Here is a 12,132-nt window from a genome sequence, read left to right as displayed (position 1 = left end):
TCTAATTGGGAACTTCAATTCCTGTAATCCAGAAGGATTGGGACCAGATGCTTCTAGATTATTGCCAAAGCCCACAGGTGACTCGTAAGGAAAAAACAATTAGTATCCAAAAAAAAAAAAAAAAAATCACCTTCAGATAGATAGTAAAGAGGCATTTAATGAAACCTGATACAAGCCCAGACCAGGCAAGGTGCTTAGTGAATATTCAGTCATTAGCAAAAAAGAGGAAAGTCTATGTATTTCTCTCTTCAGTTTTAATCTCACTGAGGTTTTTCTTTCAAAGTACATTAATTTGCTACTTTAAAGGGAATACAAGAGTGATTAGACCTATATTTAGGAAAGATGGTTTTCTTTGTAACTCCACAATCTTTAAGAGTAATAAAAATAAAAAACATCATATAAAGAACTCAGATTTCATACACTTTTGTTCCTCTAACTCACAAAACCTGTGCAAAGCATCTAAAATCTTCAAAGCATATGACACGACTTACATGTGGTTTCCGAAAAATAAAACAAACTAGTAAATACAACAAAAAATAAACAGACTCACAGATATAGAGAATAAACTAGTGGTTACCAGTAGGGAGAGGGAAGGGGGTAGGGGTAAGATATGGGTAGGGGATTATGAGGTACAAACTATTGTGTAGAAAATAAATAAGCTACAAGGATATATCGTACAACACAGGCAATATAGTCAATATTTTATAATAACTATAAATGGAGTATAACCTTTAAAAATTGTGAATCACTATGTTGTACACCTGAAACTTACATAATATTGGAAATCAACTATACCTCAATTATAAATAAATAAATTAATTAAATCTTATAAGCCCATTAAACTGCAAGAGCAATCCAAGCAAGGGAGATCGGTATGGAAGTAAGGTTCTGGAAATAAGGCTCCAAACTTACACTGGTTCTCAGCCTGGGCTGCACATTGTAATCATCTGAGGAATTTTTTTAAGTACCAATGCCTGGAACCCACCTATGAAGACTGTGGTGTAATCGGTCTGGGGACAGCCTGGGAATTGGTATTTTCAAAAACTCCCCAGGTGATTCTAAAGTGCAACCAAAGACAAGAACTACTTTTCAAAAACAAACGAACTTGAGGACACAGGGAGGGGGAAGGGTAAGCTGGGATGAAGTGAGAGGGTGGCATGGACATATATACACTACCAAATGTAAAATAGATAGCTAGTGGGGAGAGCCACATAGCACAGGGAGATCAGCTCAGTGCTTTGTGACCACTGAGAGGGGTGGGATAGGGAGGGTGGGAGGAAGACGCAAGAGGGAGGAAATATGGGGATATATGTATATGTATAGATGATTCACTTTGTTATAAGGCAGAAAATAACACACCACTGTAAAGCAATTATACTCCAATAAAGATGTTAAAAAAAAAACAACAGAAGGATGGAAAACAATCTACTGCTTTCAGAACCGGCTACATACAGAATTTTCATGGGCCAGTGCAAAATGAAAATGTGAGGCCATTTATTCAAAAATTATTAAGAGGGCTTCCCTGGTGGCGGAGTGGTTGAGAGTCCGCCTGCCGATGCAGGGGACATGGGTTCGTGCCCTGGTCTGGGAAGATCCCACATGCCGCGGAGCGGCTGGGCCCGTGAGCCATGGCTGCTGAGCCTGCGCGTCCGGAGCCTGTGCTCCGCAACGGGAGAGGCCACAACAGTGAGAGGCCCGCGAACAGCAAAAAAAAAAAAAAATTATTAAGAACACAAGAAGAACATTAAACCAAGCATGGGGTTCTCCTAAGCTTAGGGCCCTGTGTGACTGCACAGGACACAAACCTGTGAAACAAGCCTTGCTTCCATTCTTTTATTTTACTTTAGAACAAGTCTCTTTGGAATGGCTAGGAAATATGTCATCTTTCTCAATGTGGTATTCATTTTGTCTCTAAGATCCCACAAATAACTGAACTCTGCACAATATTATTGTCTATTTAAACAACTCGATTTGCCTTGAAAGCTCCTTCACTTTGTCAAGACTAATAAAAGGCTGAACCACAGAATCGATACGTAGAGACACTTGGGACTTACACTTCATATCCCATCCAAAATAGGAAAAACATCTTACCTATGAAATATGAACTGTGAATGCAGGCTTCTTGGTCTAGAAAGCAAAGCAAAACCAAACCAAACAAACAAAAAAAACCCCTCTGAGTCTGGAATTGTTACTCTTTTAAAAGACTAATTCTCATTGTTCCCCCACACACCTGGCAATTATCACACAACTTTTATTAACCAACATCTACAGTAAAGACTCAAACTTCCAAGCCTCAGTTTACTTATCGTTCTTATATATTATTGTCCTTTTCTATTTATCAATTAGTGATTTTTAAGTCTTATTTTAATTTCTGGGCAAACGTAGTAATCAAAACAGTGTAGAAACTCCCTAATTGCAAAGGTAGTCAAACACTCCAGTCTTTTAAAGGATCACTTCCATTTCTCTCTTTCAAGGCCTCACTATCCTTTATACAATGTTAGGAGAGCCCTCTGGTGGCCAAAGTAAAATTCTAACATCAGCAAATTTAAAGAAATGGAGCACAATAGAAAATTTTCCGAAATGAACAATTCCAAAAGAGGCATAGCTTCCATACCTCTCCTCACCCAACTTATCCTCTTATTGCTATTGGAACTACTAGGGGAAGATGTGGGATTATATTAGAGAGAAGCAGCTGTGAAAAACAGGGCCTGATGGGGGGGGGGGCAGAGGATTCCAGTCAGATTCCTAATTAGTTCTCAAGATGCTCACTCGCCTCACCCTAACCTCCTCCATGCATGCGCGCATGCACACACACACACACACACACACACACACGCACGCACACACACCCCTCAGCCTCTACCCAATAGTCCTAACCCTCTATGTCCTTCCCATTTTCTTTTTTTCAGTTTTCCACTGCTTGAGATCCATTTGGGTTAGTAAGCAACTTCTTTTTAAAATGCAAATATCTCTGGATTCCACTGAGTCTACATAATAAATAGATCAATGGTTCTCAAACTGTGGTCCTCAAACCAGCAGCATGAAGATTACTTGGGGACTTGTTAGAAATGAAAATTCAGGGACCTACCCCAGACCTACTAAATCAGAAACTGGGGATGAGGGTCCAGTAGTCTGTGTTTTCACAAGCCAACCAGAGGATTCTGATGTATGCCAAAGTTCAAGAAACACTCGTTTACACCGTAGGCTCTTCTTTCTTATTTATTTTTTCTCATGATTTTTATATATTTTTATTTTTTAATAAAAATTGTATATATTTAAGGTATATAGCATGATATTTTGAAATACATATATAGAGTGAAATGCTTACTACGGTCAAATTAATTAACATATCCATCTCCTCATATAGTTACCATTTTTGTGTGCATATGGTGAGAGTACCTGAGATTTACTCTGAGCAAATTTCCAGTTCCAATACAGTATTATTGAATATTAACTACATTCATCATGCTGTACATTAGATCTCTAGATTTATTCATCCTACATAGCTGCAATTTTGTACCCTTTAACCAACATCTCCCCATTTCCCCCAGCTCCCGGCCCCAGATTCATTCGTGTTGTCACAAATGGCAGAATCTCCTTTCTTAAGGCTGAATAATATTCTACACTTTTGGCTCTTCTGGTGAAATGAATTTCATTTCTGAGTTGCCCAAACTAAATGTGACTCAAGGAGCTTGCCATAAATCCAGATAGATTCACAGAACCCATCCTAGGATGTTCTGATTCAGTGGGTCTAGGGTGGGATCCAGAAATGTTTTTAACAAGCAACCCAGGTGATTCTGATGCAGGTGGTGCAAAGACCATATTTCCCAAATCACTGACATAATGGGTGGGATGGGTAATTCTAGAACATGGAGTACATTAGGAGGATGTTAGACTTGAGTGGGGAGCCACAAGGTGGGAAGCATTTAGGATAGTATGGGAGTCCTGGATCCTCAGGAGAAGGGTATAGAAAGGGAAGTTGGCACTAGAGAAATATAAATTTTTCTTGTTTAAAATATTTTGCCGAGGGTTGGCTCTGCCTCAGAAAAGCAGAAAAACTCTACTTCCCTCTCATCTCTATATTCATGACTCCTTGCTCCCAAGCCCCAGAAATCAGGCTGGAGTCATTATAAATGTCATTATGGTTTAATCGAGCTTTTGTTGCCTACCCAGAGAAACTAATCCTCATATATGACCCTTTTAATAGGAATGTGTCCTGATTTACAAAGATGTAAAAGAAATTTTTGGAATACAACCCATTTATAAGTTGGGTCTTGCCTAATTCAGTTAATTTTTCATAATTGTGTGCTGAACTTATAGGTATGTCAAATAGTGATTAGGAAAGAGTTTTACAGAGAGTAGGTGCCAAATTAATATTTAATTTGATTTGAACTTTAGAAGGTATAATTACTGTTTATCTAGCCCTAAATCTTACTAAGTAGTAGTTTTTTTACTGCTGCCATATCCCACAATATACAATAAAAAGCAGCCACATACATCAACGTATAACTAAAACATGCACTGTTTACCTCTATTAATGTTACATACATCCCAATGCACAGTGTTTTATATAATCATCTTATATAATAGCCATATATTACATGTACTTTATATAATACAGTGTAATGCATATATATGTTAAATCAGTTTGGGTACAAACACTACCATGAGATGTTATGTGGCAGTACACTGTTTTTACCACCTTAGCACTAAAGGGATTAGAAGGATATAAACATTGGGTCCCATTATTCATACCATTGACTCAAAACAATATTTTGAAAAGAATATCTGACATAATTTTCATAACCTTTTAAACATATCTTACAGATTTTTCCCAGAATATTCCAAAATTTGAATTCTAAAGGAACCCATGGCCAAATGCTACATTCTGAACAGCAAATGTGGCTTGTGGTTTCCAACTGGACCAGGTCAAGGTCACTTCCTCATCTGCCCTGCAAAGACCAATTCAAAGCAACCTCATCTCCAACAAGAGGACAAACCATTTTATTCTAAAACAGCAATCCAAAATTATTAGCGAAAAATACTTCCTGTTTGTGCCCCTTGAGGAATTCTGATTTTTTAAATCTCTTCCCATAAGCCTGCTTCCACCACAGCTCCCAGAGGAGGCAGACAAGGAGGGAGCCTTCCATTAACCGAACTGGGCTTTCCCTGTGTGGGAGGAAGCTGGGTGTGACTCAGTAGGAAGAAAACTTGTATTCCTGATCCACCTGGCCAAGCCAACCCATTCTCCCCTGGGAATGCTCTGGCAACCCCTTTCCTCCTGGACTGCATCCAGCTAACACCCCTCCCCCATTAGAAATGAATGCTGCTTTAAGCTGATCACACTGCTTAGCATTCCCAGCTTAGGTTCTGTTCTGAGTGTTAAGGGTCCCCAAGTGGATATTTTAACATGGAATCTGCTTTTTTTCCCTTGGTCTTTTGAAACATCCATAAACACCTAATAACTTTTCTTACCAGAAATACTGTAGCCATTGTAAAAACTCAAATGCAATTCAGTGCCTTGGGACCTCCCTCTCCAGCCTCCATTCCACCCTTTCAAAAAAGTCCTTCAACAGCTAAGACCATTCCAAAAGTTCATCAAGCCAACCAAAATCACAAAACAAAACAAAAAACCCCAGGGCATTTAGGTAGTAAATACCATATTTCTCAAGAACACTCCCAAGAAAGCCTCGATAACTTTTAGTGAAAGCAAAAGCATTCCCTTGTAAGATGAGAGATGAATAGCACTTCAGAGATGAAGTAGGTCTTTTCATTCTGAAAGTAAATGCACCTCGGAATTAAAAGCTCTAGAAGGCCGAGGAGGATACAGTCTAAGAATTCAGCCTTTCAGCACAAGCCAAAAGATACTAGGAGACTCCCACCCACCTCTGAGAGTGATGGCTAGTTCTTGCTGCAGCACTGTAGCACCACCTCGTGTGCAAAAGCTTTTTGTTTTGTTCTGTTTCCTCAAGAACCAACTGGAAGCATATATGCCTCTGTGCTGTGAATCACGGAGTCTTCACTACTTTTCAGAAGAGACTGAGGTAGAGAAAGACCAGAAAGATCATCCCTGACTTCCCCTGGCAAGAAGGAGAAAATAGCAGGAATGCACTGTAAACAGCGTCTCCAGCACAGCCCTTAGCATGTTGTATTGGACTATTTTTTTTACTATCCACCTGACACCCTCTTGATTGTGAGCTCCTGAGGGAGGAGGCTGTCTTCCATCTCTGCATTCCCAGGGTATCCCAGCCTTTGGCACAGAGGTATCCCAGCCTTTGGCACATGGCAGAGACTCAAAAAATGTCTGACAAATGAAAGAACTCAGTGGAATTTTTAGATCAAAAAACAAATCAGCCGTAACATCAATACTAAATGTTTTCTACCAATTAGCTCTGCAGGGTGAATCACAAAACTCTACCATTAGAATTTGATCAAATACAAGAAATTAAACCAACTTTGAAACACAAACGTACATTGATGTGACTGGAAATTTCAATGGTGGAAAATTAAGTAATTCCTAATTGGATTATCTGAAGGATAAATTATGATATAAATGAGAAGGTTTTAAATAGATCATCCAAGCCCTAACACTCAAAGACACCAGAATCATCCTACAAATGCTCACAAACCTAAATTACACCTCCTATAGTATATCATTACACAATTAGAGGTATTTTGGAGAATCTTACAGTGACAAGACAATCTAGGGGTACTCATAACTACCCAACTTCTTTCTAGGAGTCCTGTGTAATGCTCTAACATTCAGAAAGTAAATAAATCTGATTTATTAGAGTCACTCAGTGGAACCAAATGTAAAATAGATAGCTAGAGGGAAGCAGCCGCATAGCACAGGGAGATCAGCTCAGTGCTTTGCGACCACCTAGAGGGGTGGGATAGGGAGGGGGGGAGGGAGACACAAGAGGGAGGAGATATGAGAATATATGTATATGTATAGCTGATTCACTCTGTTATAAAGCAGAAACTAACACAACATTGTAAAGCAATTATACTCCAATAAAGATGTTTAAAAAAAAAAAAGGAGTCACTCAGTGGAGAGTTTTGCCTGATACAACAAAGAAATTACAGCCAATTCACATACACCCTTCATCTGCAGAGAACCATAACAATGAATTCAGCAAGCCAAAAAAACTTTAACAAAATTACACAGGCCTCAGCTTCCAAGAACAGTCTCTCCATCCAAAACTCTTACAAATTCCAAGGCAAAGAGAACAGTGTAACTAATTCTAACTAAAATAAAAACCAGCTGCCTAAAGCACTATAGTAACTATATATAAAAATTTAAGAACAATGCTCTGTGATTTAAGGAAGGATAGAGAAAGGTACAGAACATAATTGTAGTGAGAAGAGGTGAGTTTGAGAATAACTCCAGCCTGCTTCTGACTTTCAAAGTTCTGCTTTAACAACAGTTCAAAGGAACTACTCTCTGATGTACTGATTTCCGACCCAAAACCTTCAACAGTGACAATCATTCCTAATGGATTCAATGATAAAAATCACATAGATGGCATCATTACAAAGCCCTGATTACTGAAACAACAACATCAATGTCCTGGAAACAAGGTTTATGCATTTTATCACAGATAAAAATCAGAATAGCCATCTGTTTAACATACTCTTCATCCATAAAGTATATGAGATATATAGTGGCCTTCTGTGCTTCTATAATTAACTATTATTTTCCTTATTAAAGGTGCCAATTAAATCTTAGAGAATAGATGCCTTTTAGGACTTTAGGAGAAGGAAAATAAAAGGGCAACAGCAAGGCTTAAAAAGCAGCTGTGCCTATATGAAAAGATGCTCAACATCACAAATTATTAGAGAAATGCAAATCAAAAGTACAGTGAGGTACCACCTCACATCAGTCAGAATGGCCATCATTACAAAGTCTACAAATAACAAATGCTGGAGAGAGTGTAGAAAAAAGGGGAACCCTCCTACACTGTTGATGGGAATGTATTGATGCAGCCACAATAAATTGGTGCAGCCACTATGGAAAACAGTATGGAAGTTCCTCAAAAAACTACAAATAGAGTTGCCATATGATCCAGCAATCCCACTCCTGGGCATATACCCAGACAAAAATATAATTTGAAAAGGTACATGTACCCCTATGTTCATAGCAGCACTATTTACAATAGCCAAGACAGGGAACCTAAATGTCCATCAACAGATGACTGGATAAATAAGATGTGGTATATATACAATGGAATATTACTCAGCCATAAAAAAGAATGAAATAATACCTTCTGCAGCAATATGAATGGACCTAATTATCGTACTAAGCGAAGTAAGTCAGAAAGAGAAAGACAAATGCCATATGATATCACTTATATGTGGTATCTAAAATATGACACAAATGAACATATCTACAAAACAGAAACAGACTCACAGACATAGAGAACAGACTTGTGGTTGCCAAGGGGGAGGGAGGTAGGGGAGGGAAGGAATGGGAACTTGGGATTAGCAGATGCAAATGATTATATATAGGATGGATAAACAACAAATTCCTACTGTATAGCACAGGGAACTATATTCAGTATCCTGTGATAAACCATAATGGAAAGAATATGAAAAAGAATACATATGTATAATTGAATCACTTTGCTGTACAGCAGAAATTAACACAACATTGTAAATCAACTATACTTCAATAAAAAATTTTTAAAAAGCAGCTGTGCCTGAAAACTTAATTCTTTTTGTAATTGGATATTTTTGTATAATTCATAGTAAGATGACCATTCACAATGAGATATCACACTGAGGGAAGACTGTACTAAGTTACTTGGTGATGCCAGTAATGTCAACCTAAAATAAATACTTGGAGCACCAACAAGTATTCCCCACCAGCTGTGGGGAAACTTTGTGTCTGTTTTATTTGAATTTTTGCAAATCGAAGGCATACTAGAAATGCTAGGGTGCTATGTGGGCCTTTTTTTATAGCAGCCCTAGGAAGTAAATTGAAATAACTAACTCCCTCCCTTAACACAAGGAATCCAGAAAACCTAATCAGGATCGCATTAGGCAGAACTGAGACTGGCATGTGGAGTCTTTGTTCCAGTCAAGTTGAAGGTCTCTTGTATATCTAGCTCTCTGCTAGGCACCATGATATGAAAACAAAATTTAAGATTCAATCCCTGTCCGCAAGAATTAGAGTCTAATTAGGAAGAAAAGACATACCTATGAAACACTTCTGAGCCAGAGATCATGATAATACACTTTTTTTTTTTATGATAATACACTTTTAAAGTACTTCCAATGCTGCGTGTCTCTGCAGATTCACCCGCACTTTGTCACCACCATCAAGATAGGACTGGACTGTTTATCTGGATGAAACAGCACACTGAGAACTTGAGGGATTTACATGGTTCCTGATCAAACTATAGGAAGAGCAAAGTAATTCTACCAGCACTCAATCAGTATCAGGGAATAGGAGATTCTCTGGCTCCATGGTTCCTAAATGTTAGTGTACATAAAGAACCATAGGGGCTTATATTCATTAATGAAAATCTAATTAACATCTATTAAGAGATTGCTGTGGGACAGACCCTGTGTTTAACACATCAAACATATTACCTCATTTAATCCTCAAAACAGACAAGAGACTGAAACAGCATTAACTTGCCCAAAGTCACACTAGGACTAGAAGCTGAGTCATCAGACCCCAGAGCCCGTGCTCACAGAGCAGAGAGCAGGGGCTCCCTACCCTGGCTGTACCTTTGTATCACCTGAAGAGCTTTTTAAAAAAACTTGGGCAGTTTGGTGGCAGTCCTCCACCAAACCCAAAGAATCAGAATCTCTGGTAATAAAGTCAGAGCACTAGTGATTTTTTTAAAAAGTCTTGCCCACGTACTGCCAATATGCAGTCAGGGTTGAAAGCATAGCTATTTCATGCCCCTGAGAGTCTGGGATGAGGCCTGGCATTTTAGCTTCAACAATCAGCCCAGGGGAGTCTAATAGAGCTGGTCCACAGTCACAACTTAAGAAAAACTAGTCTGGGGCAATGGTTCTCCAACTTCAGCATACATCCAAATCACCTGGAGGGCTTATGGCAACAGCTTACTGGGCCCCACATTCATTTTTTTTTTTTATTGAAGTCTAGTTGATTCACAATGTTGTGGCCATCTCTGCTGTGCAGCAGTGACTCAGTTATACACGTATATATATTCTTTTTTTAAATTTTCCTTTCGATTATGGTTTATCCCAGGAGATTGGATATAGTCCCATGTGCTATATATAGAACCTTGCTGTTTATCCATTCTAAATGTAATAGTTTGCATCTACCAACCCCAAACTCCCAGTTCATCCCTTTCCCTCCCTATCTACCCCTTGGCACCCACAAGTCTGATCTCTATATCTGTGAGTCTGTTTCTATTTTGTATACAGGTTCATTTGTGCTGAATGAACCTTCAGAGTTTCTGATTCAGGAAGTGTGGGATGGGGCCTAAGAATGTACATTTCTAACACATGGCCAGATGGTGCGGTTCCAGGGAGACCACACTTTGAGAATCACTTTGCTCTTTTGAAAAATCACAGAGGATACCAACTATACTTCAATTTAAAAAAAAAATCACAGAGAAAAAAACAGGTAGACAAACAGTCATTTGGGTATCTCCATATGTGTCTAATTTTTGTAGGAATTTGTTCTTTCTATCTTTTGATAAATACTCGTACGTTTCCACAGTGTGTGTCAAACACTGTACTAGACTCTGGGATTTGAATATGTATCCTGCTCTCAGGAACTTATAACCTAGAATCACAATTACCTACTGTGACTAAAGAACATAGAATCCATAAGAACCAAAGAAGGAAGCGCTCAATTCTGCATAAAAACATGGCCACAATGATGCTTCAATGTTGAATGTTGACAGTGAAGTACTACACGCTGCCTAGATTGACAGGGTGGTGAAGGGCATTCCAGGTTACCTTGGAAATTCAACCCATTATAAGGCTGGTGCATGGTGTCTAAGGTAGGCATGGTGAGAACTAAGTCTGAGCAGACAACTGACCATGGAGGATGGTGAAAGGAGCTTAGGTTTTATCAAGCAGACAATGGGGAGTCCTTACATGTTTTTTGTTTGTTTGTTTTTTGCGGTACGCGGGCCTCTCACTGCTGTGGCCTCTCCCGTTGCGGAGCACAGGCTCCGGATGTGCAGGCTCAGCGGCCATGGCTCACGGGCACAGCCGCTCCACGGCATGTGGGATCTTCCCAGACCGGGGCACGAACCCGTGTCCCCTGCATCGGCAGGCGGACTCTCAACCACTGCGCCACCAGGGAAGCCCCTTACATGGTTTTAAGATGGAGAGTAACACAATAAGATTTTCACTTTAAAATACTCAAATTGCAGCACAAAAAAAACTGAGAAATGTGGGCAAGATCTGAGTCAGAGACAGTCTAGGCAAGAGGAGATCAGGGTATGTCCTAAAGCAATAGCAGTGGATATGAAGAAAAAAAGGTGGACATCTTAGATTTTGTGGAAGCAAAATCAGCAACAAATAGGATGTAAGGCCTAGGATGACTCCCAAGTTTCTGGCTTGGGTTACTGGTAGACTATGCAGCTGTCACAAAGATAGAAAAAAACAAGATGAAGGGTGAGTTTGGGGAGAAATAACAACAGTTAACATTTATAAGGTAATACATATCAAGCATTTTGCCAAGTGTCTTACATGCTTTATCTCATTTAATCTACAAAAACTTGGAGCAATAAACACAATTATTCTCATTTTATAGCTGAGGAAACTATGATTGAAAGAGGAAAAGTAATTTGCCCAGGTTATATGGAGAATAAGTGGTAGAGCTGAGAACCAAGTGGTAGAGCTGGTCCATTTAGCTACACCAGGTGTCAGCAAACTTTCTATAAAGGGCCAGGTAGTAAATACTGAAGGCTTTGTGGACCATTTGATCTCTGTTGCAACTACTCATCTCTGCCACTGTAGGGGAAAGCGACAGCCACACATGAGCAATAACATAAACAGTGGGTGAGGCTGTGTTACAATAAAACTTTTCGTATAAACACTGAAATTTGAATTTCATATAATTTTCATGTGTTATGAAATATTATTCTTTTGACTTTTCCCAACTATTTAAAATTTAAAGATCATTTTTAGTTCTCA

Source organism: Leucopleurus acutus (genome assembly GCF_964270905.1).
Source record: "Leucopleurus acutus genome assembly, chromosome: 1".
NCBI classification, from domain to species: domain Eukaryota; kingdom Metazoa; phylum Chordata; class Mammalia; order Artiodactyla; family Delphinidae; genus Leucopleurus; species Leucopleurus acutus.
This window is presented reverse-complemented; position numbering follows the sequence as displayed.